Here is a 19,094-nt window from a genome sequence, read left to right on the forward strand (position 1 = left end):
TAGTGTTGCGCAATATACAGGAGAGTAGGGGGAAAATAAGCAAGGGAACAAGGGAGTGGTAGATAGAGGGATAATGGAGAGAGATTAAAAGTATGGATAGTGACTAAATGCACACAGTGCCTTTTAGACTAATAAAGTGTGTGATAAACTAAAATAAGCAATAAAAATATCAGTCATAAATAAATGCCATAAAAAATGAGAATATCAATCATAAATAGATGCCTAAGCTCGTAAATACTAAAGACCAAAGAAGATGTGCAAAACTGCAATATAATGTGCCAAGTGAATATATAAATAAGGTGACAATGCAAAATATATAGCCAAATATAAACAATTTACAGACATTCACATAAGCACAATACCATGTGGCATGCCGAGTGAAAAAAGCAAATCTCGATGGATCCAATAAACATATGAACAAAATGAGTATTCCATGCAGTGCGTTTAGGTGCAAATGATGCTAGCAGCAATACAAAACGTAACAATTACAAGAGAAAAAATGATGAAAATGAATCAAACGAATAAAGTGCTAGTAGTCAATATGAACTATTCAAAAATGTAAACGTGCAGTGTTCTAAAGAAAAAACACTTTGCTTCAAACTCCAGTGACACGTGCAGACATACAGGTGCAGTGACTTTTCCTTTCTGTCATCCAGTGAATGAATGGATGTGCCCTTACCTCACGGCTGTGAGGTTACAGCCTTAATGAAATAATGATGAATAGCTTGCTCCAGTTCCTATAATCTTAGGGTAGGTGTGCCTCACAAAATAAGGAGATGGTAATCCATAGTGTAGTAGTTTGAACGAATCCAATTTATTAAATAAAACAACAGGGTACTCACATTAAGGAGTAAATAAATACAGCAGTGTGTAGAGCAATGAACGGTGCGTTCCAGCGTCCTTCCTAGTGTCTCTCTCACTTCCTTCCTTGCACATTCGTCACCGTCACGTGACTTCTTCAGGGAGTGAGTAGAGAAAAAGGGATTGCCTTTTTATGCTATAGATTGGTCATTACGGCAGCCATTTTCTTGTGGTCCGAAACCGGAAGTCTCGTGGCGGCCATTTTTGGTGAATTATGTCGCCGGAAATAGACCGGCAGGCATTGAATTGGAGGTTGACCGGCGGCCATTTTCTTGTGGTCCGAAACCGGAAGTCTTGTGGCGGCCATTTTTGGTGAATTTTGTCGCCGGAAATAGACCAGCAGGCATTGAATTGGAGGTTTAAATAGCATAATTATATTACGCTCAGGTCAGAGGAGCAGTGGCACCAGGAGACTACTCAGCACCTTGAATCTAGTTAAATATATAGCTTAGATCACAGTTTAGGATGATTAAAAAGGCATTAAAAAGAGAAACTATTATGAAAAAAAAAAAAATAATTAAAATTGTGCAAATATAAAAATAAGACGCACGGAGATGTATATAAAATCTATAGAGTACAATGGGGAAAAAGAGTAAATGTATGTTTACGTCAATGTGCACATACATGAATATAAGAAAGGTTTGTCTAAATCAGTCCCTGCTTATAAATATTTTTGAAATTAAAACCTAAGTAGTAAAAAGAAGAAAAGGTGAAGATAAAACTCATAAAAAGCAGAATTAAAACCAATGTCTGGATATGGTGAGATGCGTCTAGTAGATGGTGGGCATATGTAAATTAAAAATCACTGATGAAACAGTTCAGGTCAAAATCTATGTTTAACCCTTGAGGTGCAAAAGATTCAGGGACATGAATGATTTCAAAACGGACCACACTTTTAAATGGCAGAACCAGCACAGCCAACCAGATCCAATATCTGCATACTCAACACCAGAGAAAACAGTGAGAGTTCAGCCCCCTCAAATAAACCCCCCAAGTAGAAATGATATACAACACTTACCTCAAGATGACTATGAAAACCACAGAGGGGAAATTACAGAATACCAAAGACATGATGAAAGATATGGAAACTACCAGCAACATACACCTTATCATAACGAAAGAAGATAGCAACATGAACGGACCCCAAGAAATGGCTGGAAAAAGCCATTCTGGAAATTTTTTTTAGGAAGAATAATCACAAACAAAAATCTACATATGAACAGAGGCCTCCATACGAACAGAGAGATGAGAGAAGATATCCACAAACCTACAGGGGGGCACCATATTATAATAGGGATCGCCCGCAAGATGCATATAAATCAAGAGCAAGGAGCCCAGAATACCAACATCAATATGACAGAAGAGATGGAGATGGTAGAGGCCCACAACCACAGGGTCCGTATAGACCATAAGAGAGGAGTCCAATTCGTACGCATAATTATTATGCGCCCCTACTGGACAGACCAGAGGAGGAGAGACCTGACAGATGACGATACTCAGACACTGAATATGAAAGGTCTTTTTTGGAGCGGGGCAGGGAAAATCACCCAGTAAGAAATGTCGAAGAAACGAGATACTCAAGACGCACCCCAGAAAGAAGAGAGGACGGAGAGGAGGGAAGAGAGTACAAAAGAAAAAGAGAGTGAAAGGAGGAGGTATTTTTAATCTTAGTGGGAAACAACTCACACATGAAGAAATTGGAACCTTAGACAAGGGTCTTAAATATGCTCCCGTAAAAAATCTAGACAAGTTTCAGACATATATAGGGATTCAGAAGTACATGAGGAAACTCAACATTAAGAAATATATTGCTAGCAATCCTTGCAGAACTAAGACATCCTACACCAATGACAATACTCTACATAGCACCTTGAGGAATAAATCCACTTTCAATCCACCAGCAAAAGATAACAAACACATTGATGTTTTCAAGAGGATTGTGACAGACGAATTAAAGTCACTAAAAATTAGAAAGAAAGAAGACCCCAAGTACATTAAGAGCGGAATTCGCAAACTGACGAAAAGACTTGGTAATTCGCCCAGCGGACAAAGGGGGAGGGATCGTGATCCTCTCCAAGGAACAATATAATTCAAGTATGGAAAGCTTACTACAAGATGAAAACACATACACACGTCTACTAAGTAATCCTATGTTCAGATGCAGAAAGGCATTAGAACAAGTAGTCCACCTGGGTCTCAAAAGAGAGCTTTTGACCAAGAAAGAAGCAAAATATCTCATACCGGAATCGTGTCGTACTCCTATTATATATTCAGTCCCAAAAATACACAAAGATCAGAGTAATCCCCCACCAAGACCAATAGTTAATGGGATAGATTCATTAACATCACGCATGGGACAATACATTGATTTTTACTTACAACCCGCAGTCCAGAATACACAAGCATATTTAAGGGACACTAAACTAATTCTACAACTGCTAGACAATCTTCCTGCTAATGAAGAGCCGTGGCTTTTGGCCACAGCAGATGTATCCTCTTTATATACAGTAATTTTACATCATCAGGCGTGTGAGGCAGCCAAATGGGATTGAGGAAATATACAACCTTACCATGTAGTCAGAGGAAATACATTATCAAATGCCTGGACTTTGTCCTGAAAAACAGCTACTTCTGGTACAACCGTAATTATTTTTTCCAAAAAACTGGAGTAGCCATGGGAGCTAAATTTGCCCCGAGCGTGGCGGGCCTATTTATGGCACAATGGGAAGAAGAAGAGGTACTGATAAATATCCCAGAAGGTCTGCAACTATACAAGAGGTATATTGATGATATAATAATAATATGGAAGGGTAAGAAAGAACTACTTATTAACTTCCTAGAAGGCCTGAATATTAACAACAGAAATATCCAGCTAACATGGGAGATCAGCGATAAGAGCATTAAATTTCTGGATTTAGAAATTATGCAGAATGACAACATAATCTCTTCCCAAACACATTTTAAAGAGGTAGATAGGAACAGCTATCTTCCAATAGGAACTGCACTGACAATCAAGTATTTAAAGTACAAGCAGAGACCCTGAGAGATAAATTCCTGGAAAAAGGCTATGATGATGAATTCATTAATAAAAAAATCATGGAAGTTGCGGAGATTGACCGAAAAACACTACTAGAGGACAAACCAAAACATATACCCAGAGATGATCTAGTACCGATCATCCTCGACTACAGTTCCCAATTTAAGGATGTGGAAAAAATAATTAGACGGAATTGGAACATCTTATTAGCAGATAGACAACTACAGCAGATACTTCCTTCAAAACCCAAATTCATATATAGGCGGGCTCCAACCATTCGGGACAAGGTAGTAAAAAACATCCCGGATCCCCCTACAAACAACTTTTCATTTTTCTCTGGAAAAGGTTTTTTCCCTTGCAGACGATGCTATGCTTGTTGGGCATAGAACCCTACGTTAAACATTGGCGCGGAGGCCATAAAGTTAGAACATTGAGCCAATTGGAATCGAAGTGGATTTTTATTTTAGACACTTTTGCACCTCAAGGGTTAAACATAGATTTTGACCTGAACTGTTTCATCAGTGATTTTTAATTTACATATGCCCACCATCTACTAGACTCCTCTCACCATATCCAGACATTGGTTTTAATTCTGCTTTTTATGAGTTTTATCTTCACCTTTTCTTCTTTTTACTACTTAGGTTTTAATTTAAAAAATGTTTATAAGCAGGGACTGATTTAGACAAACCTTTCTTATATTCATGTATGTGCACATTGACGTAAACATACATTTACTCTTTTTCCCCATTGTACTCTATAGATTTTATATACATCTCCGTGCGTCTTATTTTTATATTTGCACAATTTTAAATTTTATTTTTTTTTCATAATAGTTTCTCTTTTTAATGCCTTTTTAATCATCCTAAACTGTGATCTAAGCTATATATTTAACTAGATTTTAAGGTGCTGAGCAGTCTCCTGGTGTCACTGCTCCTCTGACCTGAGCGTAATATAATTATGCTATTTAAACCTCCAATTCAATGCCTGCCGGTCTATTTCCGGCGACATAATTCACCAAAAATGGCCGCCACAAGACTTCCGGTTTCGGACCACAAGAAAATGGCCGCCGGTCAACCTCCAATTCAATGCATGCCAGTCTATTTCCGGCGACATAATTCACCAAAAATGGCCGCCACGAGACTTCCGGTTTCGGACCACAAGAAAATGGCCGCCGTAATGACCAATCTATAGCATAAAAAGGCAATCCCTTTCTCTCTACTCACTCCCTGAAGAAGTCACGTGATGGTGACGAATGCGCAAGGAAGGAAGTGAGAGAGACACTAGGAAGGACGCTGGAATGCACCGTTCGTTGCTCTACACACTGCTGTATTTATTTACTCCTTAATGTGAGTACCCTGTTGTTTTATTTAATAAATTGGATTCGTTCAAACTACTACACTATGGATTATCATCTCCTTATTTTGTGAGGCACACCTACCCTAAGATTTTAGGAACTGGAGCAAGCTATTCATCATTATTTCATTAAGCCGTGAGGTAAGGGCACATCCGTTCATTCACTGGATGACAGAAAGGAAAAGTCACTGCACCTGTATGTCTGCACGTGTCACTGGAGTTTGAAGCAAAGTGTTTTTTCTTTAGAACACTGCACGTTTACATTTTTGAATAGTTCATATTGACTATTAGCACTTTATTCCTTTTATTCATTTTCATCATTTTTTCACTTGTAATTGTTACGTTTTGTATTGCTGCCAGCATCATTTGCACCTAAACGCACTGCATGGAATACTCATTTTGTTCATATGTTTATTGGATCCATCGAGATTTGCTTTTTTCACTCGGCATGCCACATGGTATTTTGCTTATGTGAATTTCATTGTCACTTTATTTATATATTCACTTGGCACATTATATTGCAGTTTTGCACATCTTCTTTGGTCTTTAGTATTTATGAGCTTAGGCATATATTTATGATTGATATTCTCATTTTTATGGCATTTATTTATGACTGATATTTTTATTGCTTATTTTAGTTTATCACGCACTTTATTAGTCTAAAAGGCACTGTGTACATTTAGTCACTATCCATACTTTTAATCTCTCTCCATTATCCCTCTATCTACCACTCCCTTGTTCCCTTGCTTATTTTCCCCCTCCCCCCCCCTACTCTCCTGTATATTGCGCAACACTAAAATCTCCAAATTCATACTGTATATACACACACACACGGCACCCCCCATACAGACCATTATGCATAAACATATATGCTCTCTCTGGCTCAGTATAATGGGTGCCCTTAACCGCTTTAGTGCTTCTCCCTCTGGCTCTGCATGCCTTCTCTAACCTCCTCTCTACTCCCCGCTGTGACATCAGTAGGAAGACAGGCTGACCAAGGGCCCAGAGGACGAGGATGGGCAGGAGGTAGGTGCATCACACACACACACCTACCCACAGACAGGGGGACACAGGAGGGACTCTGGGTGGCGCCAGGGATGCTGCACATGCTCAGGTCAGGGTGGCAGTGGATGTCTTCTCCCTTCTGGGCTCCCGGTTCTAGACAGCCTCGTGCTAGTACTGCTCGCCTTCCCTACAGACTCCAGGGCTGCCCGCACGCTATGTGAACATGCTGATTTGCCGATTTAGCTCCACTGCCCTGCACCCTGCTGCTGGAATTCATCTTGGCAGCTGCTTTTGGCCCCACGAGCACCAGGCACAGAGGAGTAGGAATCCTACACTTTGAATGGTGGGCAAGGCCAGGAAGTCGCGGCTGTGATGTCACTGATTGCTAGACGCTAAGCTGCTCTAGCAACTACTGACCAGTCTCAGGCGGGGGTGGAGCCAGTGTTACAGCAGCTCTGCCTGCATTCTCTGACTGCATTGTGGGACATAGCAGGGGGCTGCTTTTTTGCCGTTACCCTAGCGGGTGACGGTGGCTTCTTTGCCACCCCCCACAAAGTACCACCCTAGGCTTGTTGGCCTAGGCCAGGATACAGCACTGGATAAACCCCTTTTCCAGCTCCCTAGGCCCCTCTTGTGTGTAAGTCACTCTGTGTCTATTAGGGGGGGAGAGCGACCAAAAGGCCCAGTCTGATCTGCACTAACCAGACTCAGTACAACCACATCAGACTCTGCATTTCCTTTTCCTCCTGTTATCCTGGTTCTTATATGTGTGGTTTGTGTTGAAAGTTGGAGAGGCTCCTTCACTTGGGACAGTAATAGTTATCAACAATATCTGGTGAAATATATGGAGATAAATTGATTCCATCTACCAGGCTGCTGGAATATTGTAAGAGTATCTCATAGACTGCTGCAGATAGTGTGAGGTGGGAGTTTATTATGTGTTTTTTGTTAAAGAGGAAATAAACCCTGATGGGTTTACTTCCTCTTTGATTCCCTGCAAAGGTAAAGCATAATGGACTACTATGCATCGCATAGTAGTCCATTATGTGCCACTTACCTGACACAGGAGCCAGCGAAGTCACTGCTGTCCCCTGTATTTCCGAGCGTCCATCTTCTTGGTGGGTCTCGCTGCTCCGGTGCTGTGATTCACCGGAGCAGCGATGACGTCACTCCCGCGCATGTGCACGGGAGCCGACACTCGCAGCATATCTCCATGATCTGCGGCATATCGCCGAGATCTGCGGCTTACCCAGTGCACCTGCGCGCCACTGTCTACGGTGCATGCGCCGTAGACAGCGGTGGCTGTCTTCAGTTAAATATCTCCTAAACCGTATAGGTTTAGGAGATATTTCTTGGACCTACATGTAAGCCTTAATCTAGGCTTACCTGTAGGTCAAAGTGGTTTGTAAGGGTTTACAACCACTTTAAGTGGCTGTATCCCATTGTTTAAATCGTTTCAGTCAGCCTTGGGAGCAAGCTATTGTGTTTATGTATAGGTTTATGTGGATTGGCTTATGGGTTAATGAAATCATGGTTAGCTATTAGCATCCCTTCCTAAAGGCTGTCTGGGTGCCCAGTTACTGATTGAATTATTTGTTAAAAAGGTTGAGTATATCTGTGTGTCTTGTTGCTCAATATAGTTTACCCCACCCTGTGTCATTATGCAAAGAAGTGGGATTGTCCAAGAGTTTATATATTTTTGTACCTGTGCTAAAGAAAACTTTGCTGGGGCATATATCTGAGAATTGACAAAAAATATATACTGTATTTATTGCCGTATAACACACACTTTTCCCCCCCTTAAAATAAGGGGAAAATTGTGTGTGCGTGTTATACGCCGATACAGGCTGCCACCAAGGAGAAGGAGGGGACGAGCGCTGCCGAAATGGAGCCGGTGTCTTGTCAAATAGGGTCCTCCATCAGATGCTGTCCCCTGCGTACTGCGCATGCGCAGTACACAGGAACACAGATTCCGAAAATTGCCGAGGATGAACGGCGCCTGCGCCATGAGTCCAGGTTCTATCCCCACTATCCAAGTGGACATAGAGTTAGAATAACAAAGAGCCGAGCGCAGTGAGGCCGAGCCCGAAGCGTGGCGAGCGAAGCTCGCCCGCGAGGGGCCCTCTAAAATTCACAACCCTATGTCCGCTTGGATGGTGGGGCTACCACCTCCACTCACGGCGCAGGCGCCGTTCAGCTTCGGAGATTTTCTGAAGCTTCGTCTGCTCCGTACTGCGCATGCGCAGTACGGAGCGGACACATATTGATGGCCGGACTCTATTAGGCAGAACACCGGATCTCCTGTGTACTCGGCTCTGCTCGCAGTCACTCTCAGTCCTGCCCCCTGGACGGCTCCTAGCATGGACGTCCCGGCATTGGATCAGATTTATGTCCATCATAGGATCTGGACTAAGGGGCGGGACTGGGTGTGACACTGAGCCAAGTACACAGGCGATCCGGCTCTATTTCGGCAGCACTCGTCCCCACCTATCCTTCGATGGCAGCTGTGGAGATGCGACCCAATGTCACAGGTGCATATAAGCAGTATATGCCTGATTTTGGCAGGAATACTAATTACACACCTGTGGGCTGGGTTCATAAACGTGCCAGGAAAAGAAGTCAGTGCTCAGACTTGGAGACAGCTCCGCCCGGCAGACAGGAAGTCTGTTCAGGAGGTCGGGAGGTTTCCAGTAGGAGACGGCTCCAGAAGAAAGAGACAGGAGGTCTCAGAGTCTAAGACTGCAGGTGGCAGTCTGTGTGTACGTTTGAAGCAGACAGATGTAGCCTGTGACCAAAATAGCACGAAGCTGACAGTGAGTAAGCCAGGAGGCTATCATTTGGTTATACAGTGATGGTGGAACCCCCTGCGAGGGAAGATTACTGTTTTAACTTTTTTGTTTCCTTTAAATAAAAGTGGGCTGCCATGCCTTAAAAAACGCAGTCTGAAGTGGCACGTTTTTGGAAAAGTGCATGCACCACTTGAACCTAATCACCCCGGATTGTCACACAGCATATATAACGGCAAGGCTGCAGATGGACACTGAGCAATGTTGCAGATGGACACTGAGCAGACTGCAGGTGGGCACTAATTAGGCTGCACACGGGCACTGTTTAGACTGCAGAAGGGCACTGATTAGGGTACGGATGGACTCTGCTTAGACTGCAGATGAGCACAGATCGGGTTGCAGATAGGCACACATCAGGCTGCACTGAAGCTGCAGAGGAGCACTAATTGGGCTGCATTGACTCACTGACCATTATTTTGCTTCAAAGTGGTTTATTTAAAAAAAAAAAAAATTTTTCCTGAAACTTCCCTCCTAAATTGGGGTGCGTGTTATATGCTGGCGTGTGTTATACACGATAAATACGGTATATATATATATATATATATATATATATTCTCTTACATTTTACCTTCCCAGGCTTTGCATTTGGTTTTGGCCCATTGCCTAATCCTAATTGCTGGGCCATATATCAATTTAGATGGATAAAAAACATTTTTTTATTAATGCTTATATTTTGTAATAAGGGTAGTTTTGAATGTTCATTATATTACCAAAGTAGGCAGCTACAGTCAGCTTCAAAACATAGTAAGACTGTGAATTTCCTTACCTCTATAAAACTATAAATAAATAATTTAAATAAAATTATGTAGCGGCGGGCTCCTGAAGAGCATGCGCTATACGTTTTTTTTTTTACCCAAACTACAGTTTGGTTTGGGTCTATTTTCCTAAATTTGAGTTCTGTGTCAGTCTGACTGGGCTGTGAGATGTTCAGCCTGGCCACAGAGGGCACTGTCTCTGGTGGCAGGCATGGAACTATGGTCTGGTTAGGCGCTTAACTTGCTCTCCCTTGGAGTCAGGTCAGCGGGAGTGGCCCTCTCGCTGTGCCCTCTGGGAGAGGGTATTTAAGACACGGACTTCACGTGGGTTCGGGGTTCCGGTCCAGTATGAAGTGTTGAGTACATGGTCCTGGTCCTCCTGACCAGCCCTCATGAAGGCTATGGCCTGGGGTGTGGTCCCACCAGACTCTAATTCCTCGGGGCTGGCTAGCCCAAGGCATGGAAACTAGAGGAGGATTCTGAGGTGGATGGATGCAGTCTCCAGTCTGGGAGAGACCCATTGAACTTGGAGCATTCCAGGGGAGGACTCTTTAGAAGAACACCACGTATGGGGGTTTTCTTAACAAGAGCCTGGAAGGGCTGAAGTAACCGAGGAAATACGGTCTTGTGGATATCGCCAAGTAGGCTGAAAGATTCAGGTATCCTACAAGTGTTCTACAGCTTAGTTTCCTATGTGTTCTGCAACAACGTCGGTGATAAAGACTTTGTTCCTGAGTAAGCACCTTATTGGCTGCTAGGCCTTGTGAAAGAGGGACTGTCCAACCTGAGTGATCATCCAGCTGCGAATGGCTATTCACTGGATGCAGTCTAAGTAAGCAAGTTCTTTAATGTTTTATAGACTTTGACATTGAGAGTACCTGAACTCCTTTCCAACCCTGTGATCCCAAGTTAAAAGACTGTTCAATGGTTGAAGTTTGCAAATAAAATCCATTCAATTGGATCTATTGTCAGTCTCAAGTTACTGGGTCACCTACCATGGCACATCACCTATACGTGAAACAAGAAGAAGTGGAAGGTAATGGTAAGCCTAAAAATAACCAGAAGCTCCTTCGGGGGTTAATGCTACAATTAAATAAAATAAAAAAACTTTTATTTTTTGGCTTTATCAAGATATGTGCATTTGTTTATTAGAAAGATCTTACCAACGTGTGCATATAGGTTTTGATGCTCAACGTTAGCTGATAGTGGTCTGCTACATTTTTAGGTATGGAGAAGAAGTGGGAAGAGGTTTTTAATTTCCTCTCTGTGGGAGCATACCCATCTGGGTTTTCTAAAAATGAGCAAGGAAACCTTCAGAAGTACGCCTTCAAATTCACAATAAACGGTGAGTATCAGAAATGCAATCTGCTGCAGTGGATTGGTTAGATAGCTCTTTAATGAATGCAGCTTTTAATGTCCACTTTCATTATAGATAGAAAGCTCTTTTATGGCAACCGAAGAGCCTTCCAGACCAAAGAAGAGGCAAAGAAAATCTTTGAATTTCATCATTCTCCAATTGAGGGGGTTACACGGGCATCATAAAGACATGCTCTGCAGTGTGTTCAAGATACTACTGGAATCGCATTACACTTGATATTGACAACTGGGTGAGTGATCTACTTATTTTTTGTATTTAAATGTGAAAACTGCACACGTTAACAATTCTTTTCTTGGAGGTCCCGGAATGTGATAAGTAGAATGCCGCGTACACACGGCCGGAATTTCCGATGGAAACAGTCCGATGGGAGCTTTTCATCGGATTTTCCGACCGTGCGTATGCCCATCAGTCTTTTTCTGTCTGCATTTCCGCCGGTATTTAGATTGAGAGCATGTTCTTAATTTTTCAGACGGAAAACCTATCAGATTTTTTGATCGTGTTTTTGCAATTCCGACGCGCAAAATTCTGACGCATGCTCGGAAACAATTCGACGCATGCTCGGAAGCATTAAACTTCCCTTTTATAGTGCCGTCGAACTCACTATATGTCGCAGTGTTATTGACCGTCGGGAATTTGGTGTGACTGTGTGTAGGCAACAGTTTGAGTGAAATTCCGTCGGAATTCCGATGGGAAAACCATCAGAGCTTTTTCTGAGAAGAATTCCAATCGTGTGTACGCGGCATTAGAATGTGGGAAAATCGTTGAACGTTTTGCAGCCATTGCAGTTTATTAAGGTACAGTAAATGGTAATGTGGCACTAACTCAACCAAAAATAGAAACAAAATATGGTGTTCTAGGGGAAAAAGAGCTACCAATAACAGTAATAAATCCGAAAGTGCAATGATCAGGCTTCAAAGAAACACCTCAATGACACATTTAAAAAGCATAAAAATCAACCATTTAATAAGCATTAAGAGGCGTTCTAGTATGTAGATATAAACTAGTACTGAATACAACCATCTAGTGGTTAAACATATAGTATCTATCTTTAACATAAAAATCACTGGTGACATCTAGTGGATGGTTTGAAATAAGCAATAGGGAGGCAGAATGCCGGTATAAATAATCTGACATGATACAAACAGATCCAGGGTCCTAATACTCTCTGAGTTCTCATTTAAAATGACTAGTTAGATGATAATGCAAGTCCTCCGGCACTGAACTGTGGGAATAAAGCAATTAATATAAAATAAAAACATTCTGATAAGACGATGGCCTCTCCAAATAGACACTGCCATCTAGTGGCCACATAACCGCAATAACCATCTAACAGCATGGAACTAAATGATAAGAATGATATGGATACCTAGGCCTTTGGTCCCTGCCTGGGCGGTCCTTGCCCTCTTTGGTTCCCCTCTGCATTCACCCACTGACCTATCCACCATGGTACTCTGTATGGGGCATGTTCATTCCATCTCCCTGGATGCCTTTCTCATGGTCCTCCCTGGGGAAAATCCCTCTCTTCCCTAAATCCTCTCCCCTGATGAAAATTCAAATAGGGGGTGTGTTGTCCTCTCCTTCTAATAGGAGAGAATCTGTTGTTGGTAGGGATATTGTATCTCGGAGCGGCGGGTTATCTATCATATGGAGGTTCATTTTGGTTTTCTCTTCTCCTAGCCAACCCTCTTGGTTGATAGTTTGGTGTTCTAAATGGTCCCTCCCATCTTTGAGCGGGGATTTGTTCAAATCTTGTATGGTGTAAGTCATCAGAACCCTAATTCTCCACCTGGGCTTTCATCCATAGATATTTCTTCTAAATCTTGACTAAACTCTTCAATTTCGATTTGTCATTTATAAACCCTTTTTAGTTTTATATTTACAAATAAAATAGTGCAGCGATAATAACATTTAATACTAAATATATAGTATATATAAACCTTCCTCATCCTCCTCATCCTCTGTCACACAAGCAGAGACAACTGCAGTCCCCTGCAGTTGCCAGAGTGGGTAAACCCTAACATCAGCCATTGAGGAGTCAGCTGAGTTATTTCACCACAGCGTCAGCTACTTGCGCCTTGATGATGCTCAGCCATTACTGGATTCAGATGCTGGTTCTGAGGTTGAGGATGACAGGCATGTGAGCCTAGAGAGAGGGAGGAACACTGGTAGACAAATTGGCATTCATGTTTCCCAAGCCACAGCGTATTGCCAAGTTGTCTCCAGTGGTGGAGGAGATGGAGATGATGAGGTCACTGATGCGAATTGGGTGACAGATAGAGCAGAGGAGGAAACTGAAGGTGAGGCAGCACAACCCCAAGGAGGTTGGCATCAAGAAAGAGTAGAGAGCAGAAACCCTATTCCATCCCATTCTGCAGCTGTTATCTCCCGGCCCACTCCCCAAAGCTTAGCTGTCTGGGCCTTTTTCAGCACATCTGCAGCAGATCGCACTCTTGCTATCTGCAAACTGTGTCACAAGCACATGAAACATGGCAAAAACACCAACCATTTGGGTACCACATTCCTAACAAGGCATTTAACGTCCAACCACTCAGCACCTTGGCAAGAGCACCTAAAAACCATACAAAAGGGGCACAAATCTGTCCCTCCTCTTTACCCACTTCAGTCTGCCCCTGCGAAACGGAGTCATTACCTTTCAGCAGCCTCCACTGACAGGGTGTCCAAGCGCCTAGCAGCTCATCTACCAGCAGCACACCACCAGCTGTAGACTGTAGCCGGAAAATATCTCTGCCCCATCTTCTGCAGCGGAAAAAAAAATACAGTCCCTGCCACCCACATGCCCAGCGCCTGAATGCAAGCTTGTCAAAGCTATTGGCTCTCCAACTTCTGCTTTTAAGCCTTGTGGATTCTGCCCCTTCCGTGAATTCACACAATGTGCTGTACCACAATGGCAGGTTCCCAGTCGATACTACATTTCACGTAAGGCCGTTCCATCTCTCTACCATCACGTGGAAGGGAATGTTCTGGCATCGTTGGGCAAGGCAGTGAGCCATAAAATCCACCTTACTGCAGACACGTGGTCCAGCAAGCATGGGCAGGAACAATATATTTAATTCACAGCACACTGGGTAACGCTTCTTGCAACTCGAAAGGATGGAGGACAGGGCTCAGTGCTGCAGCTTGTTGGGCCCCCACGTCTCCATACAGCTGGTGGTGATGATACCAGGCCTGTGAGCTCTACCCCCCTTCCTCCGCCACCTCCATGCCCTCCTCTGCAGGATTGTTCTATGAACATCAGATACCCCCTAAGCGTTCAAAGGGCTTTTCCCCGAGTCAGGCTAAAAGGTGCCATGCAGTGCTTCAGCTGGTGTGTTTAGGGGACAGGAACCACACCGGAGCAGAGATTCTTGCAGTAGGAGAGGCCCAGAGGTGGTTCACACCATGCCAGCTGGAGCCAGGAATGGTGGTGTCTGATAATGGCCCAAACCTCCTGTCCACCCTCAGACTGGCACATGTCCTCAATTTGGTGGTGCTGCGTTTCCCATGTATGTACCCAGGGTTGCAAGATGCATTCAAGCAGGCCAGAAGAGTCTGTAGCCATTTCAGGCGGTCATACACAGCCAGTGCTCGGTTGGCTAAAATTCAGCGGGAATTCCACCTGCCCGTAAACCGCCTGATTTGCGACATGACCACCAAGTGGAACTCAACTTTGGGAATGCTGCACTGGCTATACATGCAGCAGAGGGCCGTCAATGAGTACTTGTGTCAGTATGGCACAACGACAGGCTCAGGACGCCTCTGCTTTTTTTCCCCACGCCAATGGCTTGATCATTAAGGTTGCATTGTCACCATTTGAGGAGGCCACAAGGAAGGTGAGCAGTGACAGTGCATGCATCAGTGACAATCCCTGTTGTGTTCCTGCTGGAGCAGACTCTGCGTGGCATTATGGACAGGGCACTGGAGGCAGAGCAGCAGGAGGAAGAGGAGGATGTCCTTTCCTCACAAGGTCCACTTTATGCAGACACCATCATTTCTATGTCACAGAACACACAGGAGGAGAGAGGGGAGGAAGATGAGGAGGAGGATTCTGGCACTTTCATAGGCTTTGAAGAAGAGGAAGACCTGCGTCAATCTGTAAGCAATGGCTTTCCAATGCCAGGACCCTTGGGAGCAGTATGTGGCTGGGAAGAGGAAGTTCCAGATACTGTCATCCTGAGTGACCCTGAGAAGTCTGCTTCTCAAGCCTCTGCAAATTTGAGGTACATGGACAACCTCATGCTTTAAAGCCTGTGAAAGGACTCAAGAATACGTGGCATAAAGGAGAAGGATGATTACTGGTTGGCAACCCTCCTTGACCACCGTTATAAGGGGAAGGTCTCTGAACTCATCCCGTCCCCACAGAGAGTGCAGAGGATAAAATCTCTTGAGGACACATTAAAGAGGATTTTATTGATTGATTGTTTTTCCTGACTCTAGTAGGTTACAGTGTGTGAGGAATACATGCAGCACTTTTTTCCTTGTTTATATATGATACAATCAAGCAACTTGCACAGCTAATTTTGCACATAATTATTTTAATCCGTTTTTTGGTTTGCTATTTTGCACATTCATTTTGCACTTTATCACATAGGTATCAATGAGGAGTATATATTTATATTTCTTCATCTGTGTGTGTATGAATTTAGTTGAATAATTTTGCACAGCAATTTTTTGCACATTATCTAGGGTATTATTTTTGCATATTACTTTGCACATTATTAAGCACCTTTGGTGTATGTTTGCACCTAATGCGCATTTTTCCACAGCAATTATTCGTACATTATTGAGTGGAATTATTTTTGCACATTTTGCACAGTATTCAGCACCGTCTGGTGTATGTTTGGAAGATGTATTATTGCACTTCAGCACTTTATATGCATGAGTAGTACCTATACCTAGAGATGGACGAACTTCCGACGGGACGTTTCGCGAACCGCGAACGCGACCAAAAGTTTGTGAACCGCAAAGTTTGCGGCGGGCCCCATTGACTTCAATGGCAGGCGAACCTTAAAAACCTACAGGTCATATTTTCAGCCACAAAATACTTACTAGCTGTGCATACACATAGTCCCACCACATGGCCACTGACATAACACATGTATGAAGTGAATCTGGGATCGACAACTACAAGCATTCTTTTTTTATCTGTGAAATTTTGACAATTCAGGACTCAGGAGCGCATGAAGGCAATGGAGGAGAGGAAAGGTCAGGGTAGGCTATGAAGAGGGTGCAGGAGATGATCACCAGCACCATGATAGAGAGCACTGACACCAGCACCGTGATAGAGAGCACTGACACCAGCACCAGCACCGAGATAGAAAGAAAGCACTGACACCAGCACCGAGATAGAGAGAGCACTGACACCAGGACTATGATAGAGAGCACTGACACCAGCACCGTGATAGGGTGCACTGACACAAGTGCCATGATATAGAGCACTGACACCACCACCGTGATAGAGTGCACTGACACCAGCACCGTGATAGAGTGCACTGACACCAGCACCGTGATATAGATCACTGACACCAGCACCGTGATAGAGTGCACTGACACCAGCACCATGATATAGAGCACTGACACCAGCATTGTGATATAGAGCACTGACACCAGCACCGTGATAGAGTGCACTGACACCAGCACCGCGATATAGAGCACTGACACCAGCACCGCGATATAAAGCACTGACACCAGCACCGAGATATAGAGCACTGACACCAGCACCGAGATATAGAGCACTGACACCAGCACCGAGATAGAGAGCACTGACACCACACCAGCACTGAGATAGAGAGAGACCACTGACACCACACCAGCACTGAGATAGAGAGAGAGCGCTGACACCATCACCGAGATAGAGAGCACTGACAACAGCACTGATACCAGCAACTTGCTGCTGGGCCCCAAAAATATGACACTGCTCAACCTCTTCAAACAGAAGGGTACGGCGATATAGTCCAGTGTGCTTTTTTTGTACAAGGAAGTGAGCCAAATGTAGAAAAAAGGTCTGTGTGCTCAATTTAAATAAATAGTTTATAGAGATATACATGGTCTATGTTCACGTGTTGAATTCCTCCGAGATCCATGCCTCATTCATTTTTATAAATGTGAGGTAGTCAATATTGTCGTGAGCTAGGCGAGTGTGCTTATCGGTCACGATCCCCCCTGCTGCGCTGAACGTCCTTTCGGACAGGACACTGGACGAGGGGATAAGCCAACAGTTCCATTGCAAATCAGGCAAGCTCTGGCCAGAGGTCAAGCCTGCCACCCAGTAGTCCAGTAGTTCATAACTCCTCAGAGTGTCCACATCGGCCGTTAACCCGATATAGTCGGACACCTGTCGGTCTAGGCATTCCCTGATGCTGGATCCGGATGAGACCTGTTGATGGGTCGGCTGAAAGAATGACCTCATATCAGAAGTCACCAACACATCTTCAAACCGGCCTCTTCTTGCAGGCGCTGTTGGATTGGTACCATCAACTCTTTCTCTGGGAGTGGGAGTTCCTCCTCTGCCAGCGCACGGCCTGGAAGTGCTCCATTCTGACAGCCCTCTGTGACGGTGGTAACGTTTCCGCCATTTTTGTACCGGGTTCTAAGTACGTTGCCACCCAGTACTGGTCCTTGACCCTTATGCTTTTTATATGGGGTCCCTGTTAAAACACTGGAGCATGAAGGCCCCCATTTGCACTAAACTGGAAGCAGTGTGGTGGCCTGACTCCTGCTCATCATCCAGGATAGTGTCGTCCTCCTCGTTCTTCTCTTCCCATCCACACACAACAACAGGGATCCCAGAAAGGTTTAAAGCATGGTCTTCTTGCTCCTCCTTCTGAAATGGGCCGAGATTTTCCTTGCCTGCCGCAAGATGTCCTGGACCCCAGGGTATTTGACAACGAATCGCTGCACGACCAAGTTTAAGACGTGTGCCATGCATGGCACGTGCCTAATTTTGCCCTGTTTCAGTGCACTAAGCAGATTGGCATCGTTATCACACCACTTTACCAACTGTCAAATTGAGCGGTGTTAGCCACTGATCTGCCTGTGAATGCAAAGCTGAAAGGAGTGCAGGGCCAGTGTGGCTCTTGGCTTCCAGGCACAACAGATGCAGCACAGCATGGCAAAGTCTCACCTGGCATGTCGAATAGGTTCTGGGGAGCTTGGGCAGTGCAGAGGAAGAGACGCTAGCAGCGGAAACGGAGGAGTCAGCTGAGGAGGAGAGGGAGGAGGATGGAGTAGGAGGAGGAGAGGAAGAGCCAGGCCTGCATGTAATCCGTGGCGGTAAAACCAAATCTACACGGGTGCCACGGGTTACATGCTTGATGGGCATCAGAAGGTTCACCCAGTGGGCAGTAAAAGTGATATACCTTCCCTGCCCGTGTTTGCTAGACCACATGTCTGTGGTCAGATGTATCTTGGCACCGAAACTGTGTGCCAGAGATACATTCACTTGCCTCTGAACATGGCCATATAGCTCTGGGATGCCCTTCTGTGAGAAATACTTCCTTCCTGGGACCTTCCATTGTAGTGTTCCAATGGCCACAAATTTTCGAAAGGCCTCCAAGTCCACCAGTTTATATGGCAGTAGTTGGCGGGCTATCAGTTCTGATAAGCCAGCCATCAACCGTTGGGCAAGTGGGTTATCCGGCATCATAATTTTTTTTACGCTCGAACATTTGGCCCATGGAAGCCTGCCATTTGCAGAAGAATGTGAGGACGGCATGATGGAAGGTGGTGTGGAGGAGAGAGGAGAAGGAGAAGTAGAAGACGAGGCTGGACGGTGAGAGCCTGGAGTGTGGCTTTATGTGTTCCGTTGCTCCCTCTGGGCTCAGTGATGGCAGCTCATGTGCCTTCTTAAGGCGGTCGTCCCT

Source organism: Lithobates pipiens, unplaced genomic scaffold, assembly GCF_037356315.1.
Source record: "Lithobates pipiens isolate NorthernLeopardFrog02 unplaced genomic scaffold, aLitPip1_a1.2 Scaffold_28, whole genome shotgun sequence".
NCBI lineage: Eukaryota > Metazoa > Chordata > Amphibia > Anura > Ranidae > Lithobates > Lithobates pipiens.